Raw genomic sequence first — 3,981 nt, 5'->3', positions numbered from 1 at the left:
CAGGTGGGCCTGTGTTGCATAAGAAAGTAGGCTGAGCAGGGGGCCAAGGGGGCAAGCCTGTAAGCAGCGTTCCTCCATGGCCTGTGCTCCAGCGCCTGCCTCCAGGTTCCTGCCCTGAGTTCCTACCTTGGGCTCCCGGATGAACTGTGACCTGGGAGATGTAAGACAAATAAACCCTTTCCTCCCCAAGTTGGTACTGGTCAGAGTGTTTTGTCACAGCAATGAGGAACAAACTAAGACAGTTTTAGTTTGAAGTCTGTCTTGTCAGATATTAGAATTGCAGCTCCTTAAAAGTGAGATGATTTTCTTGAAGACTACAAAAAAGATGGATTTTGTTTCTTGATCCATTCAACTAGCCTGTGCCTTTTGACTTGGGAGTTCGGTCCATTGATATTTAAAGTTAAAAATGAGTGATATGTATTGATTCCTGTCATTTTGATTTCTGTTTGCATTTTTGGTCTAACTGTGAGTTTCTTCAGTTATACCTTCATTAAGTTTCTTGCCGTAACCCCTTGGGTATGTTCCTTTCTTCAGCTCTTTGTATTGCTTCAAAAATTCTCTGAAGGGCTAGTTTTGTGGGCATGAATTCTTTCAGCCTATTTATGTCATGGAAGATTTTTCTTTCCCCTTTGAGTATAACAGACATTTTGGCTGGGTAAAGTATTCTGGGTTGGCATCTGTGGTTATTTAGAACTGGGAACACTTTGGTCCAGGGGTATTCTGGATTTCATCATTTGCACTGAAAGGTCAGCTGTGATTCTGATGGGTTTTCCTTTTATGTGACTTGTTTTTCTTTTGCAGCTTTCAGTAGTTTCTCTTTGTTCTGTATGCTTAGTATTTTATTATGATATGCATGGGTAGTTTCTTTTCTGGTCCTGTCCTTTTGATGTTCTATATGCTTCTTGTATTTGTATGCACATGTCTTTCTTTAATTTGGGGAAATTTTCTTCTACAATCCTGTTGAAGATCTTGTTCATACTGTTATCCTGAGATTCTTTTCCTTCGTCTATATCTATGGTGTATAAATTTGGTCTTTTTATGGTGTCACACATTTCCTGCAGATTTCATTCCTGTGTTTTCTTAAATTTTTCATGATCTATGCTTGGGTGGTAGAGTTCGTTCACTTTATCTTTAAGTCTTGATATTCTGTTCTCTATTTCATTCACTCTATTGGTGAGGCTTTCTCCTGACATTTCTAATTGGCTTATTGAGTGTTTCACTTCATTCTTCATTTCAGTCTGAATGTTCTATATTTTTAACTCTTTTCTGAATTCACTCAGAAGTTTATCCCTATCTTGTTTCAGTTCTTTGATTTCTTTGTTTATTCTTTAAATTAATTGAATTATTTTATTATCTGTATAATTGTTCTTTTGAATTCCGTGTCCTGTGTTATGTCTAGGGGGATCTCACTGTACTCCTCTACAGGACTGTCGGTACTTGGTGAGGACATATTATTTGGGTTTTTCATGTTAATATTTTTTCACTTTGACTTTGACATGTGGATTTCTTTTGTAGTTTCTGATTCAAGAAACTGAATTTTTAGTTTGAGATTCAAGCCTTCCTTTGCTGGGTTTAGGTCTGTTTCTGTTTGTACATGTTATGTACCTTTATTGTTTGCTTGTTGGGTATGAAAAGCTGGTTAGTCTAGGCTTCATGTTCTGTCTTTTGATTTTGTATTGGAGGGGATAGACAGCTTTAATCCTACTGCTCAGAAGTTCCCACTGAGGCCTAAGACCAGTGAGGATAAGGTGCTCTCAGGCTTCCTCCTAAGGTCTGTATCCCTAAGTTCAGCAGTCACCTTACAATTTGTGAGGCTTACTAGGTAGAGGTAGGATTTAAGAATCTCAGGTAGTCAGGGAATGATGGTGGTCTCAGGAATCCAGGGCAAGCAGGGAAAGAGGCTGTTCTCAGCAATCCCAGACAGAATGGGGGTGGGGACATCCATGGATAAAGGCTGGTCTCAGGTATGCAAAGGTAAGTTGGAGGTGGGGACAGGGTGTGAGGGCTCCATGGGACTAGATTGAAGAATTGGATTGGTCTGAGTGCAAAGGATCAGGAAGCAGTGGAGGGGGTCTGGACCAAGAGGGTAGTCCAGAGGTCTGGGTTGACAGGAGAAGAGGTGGACCAGTGCCCATGCTGGAAGGAGAAAAGGGATGTGGGGGTGGGAGTTTAAGTCAGTTTGTGGATGTTAAGGCACAAAAGGTGTGGTCAAACTTACCAGGGAAGGACACTAGCCTCAGAAATCCCAAGGAGGTTGGGGGTGGGACAGCCAGGGATAAAGGCTTGTCTCAGCTGTGCAAAGGCAAGGTGTGGGAGGAGACAGACTCTGAGGGCTCCAGGGGACTAGAGTGAAGAACTGGGTTGGTCTGGGTGCAAAGGATCATGAAGCAGTTGGGAGTCTGGGCCAAGAGGCTAGTCCAGAGTTCTGGGGTGCCAAGAGAAGAGGTGGGCCAGTGCCCACACTAGAAGGAGAAAGAGGATGTGGGGCTACTTTGCTGATTTTTAAGTTGCAACCATATTGTGAATCTGAGTACATACAGCAGAACATTCAGATAAAAAGCTTCCTTCAATAAGTTACCTACTTGACTTGAAGTATGCAAATTCTGTGATATCTACCATTTCTACTAAAATATAGTAGTAATATAGCATTAACTATTTTATTTCAATTATTTGAATATTTTCTATTAAAGGTAAAGAGAATTAACAATGTTCTCTATGTTCCTAAATTTTAACATATAAAAATAATCACAAGGCTACCTTTTGGTGGAACATGATATCTGTATTTGTACATTTTAAAAAGTAATTACATGGATAATCAGCTATATTATGAACAACAAGATTTTAACAGTTTTAAATAGGCAAATATGCCCACACTGAAAGAGAATTAGGCACCATGAAAAGTAAATAAGAAAATATTTAGTTTAAATAACTTCATAATTTTCCTTAATAATTTTAATGTCACATTTTATAGTACTCACATTGCCCCATGCTTTTCTAGTTTTCACTATTATATTTGTCTGGAACAGACAAAGATGGTATAGTTAGGAAAATGCAGTCTATATTTTAGGTATTATACCACCTAAATCAATTCACAGTCAAATCTGAGAATCTTAATTCAGTAACTATCTGGTTAAATCACAGTGCAGAATGAATATTTAGAAATAAGGCATCTTAAAGACATCACCTGGGGGAATGGGTTATGAAAGATGGGGTAGGGATGAACAGGTAGAGTCTGTACCTTGGCAGGCAGGTTGTGAGGATTCAGAGCACACCTGCTCTGATTTATAACACCTTTGAATACTAATTGATTTCCTGACTGCATAACTTAGGGCTGGAGCTCCTTTTCTCTCATGCTGTACTTCAAAATCTAAGATTTCTTTTTAAATGTAACATATGCCAATTCTTAACTTCCATTAACCCCAAAGATTTAGTCAGAGTTCATGCTCCCTTTCTCTTTCATTATGTCCCAAAACAATTTTTAGGATGGTATATGTCACTGGGAACTCATATTGAACACTCAGTTCATAGAGCTGAGTGCATATTTATCAAGCATGCATTTAGCTCCTTAGAATGATGTCTTACAAGTAGCATGCTGTGGCTAAGTTTAAAACAGTACTATGGAGACTCTTTTTACATTCAAAAGATTTAGTTAAATTCATTTAAAAAGTTAAGGTGATGTTCTGGATAGCAATTTTAATCAATAGCAAAAAATAGGATATAATTAATGATATCAATAAGTAAGAAAGAAAACAACACAGCAAGACATCTCCTATGCTAAGCATAGTCTCCATTAGTGGTTCCTTTATTTTCTACATGACAAATATCTAGTCACATTGGCTAATTCTATATGACCTTGGGGATGGCTGATGAAGAAATATACATAAACAAAAATGAATAGTGTTTTTAAGTTGAAAAGTTAAGCTTTCAGTAATTATTTCTATATGTTATATATTATTTATATATCATATATTATTTATATTT

This window comes from Nannospalax galili, unplaced genomic scaffold (genome assembly GCF_000622305.1).
Source record: "Nannospalax galili isolate Female #2095 unplaced genomic scaffold, S.galili_v1.0 scaffold918, whole genome shotgun sequence".
Lineage (NCBI taxonomy): Eukaryota > Metazoa > Chordata > Mammalia > Rodentia > Spalacidae > Nannospalax > Nannospalax galili.
The sequence above is the reverse complement of the archived record's forward strand: the minus strand, read 5'-3'. Positions refer to the sequence as shown.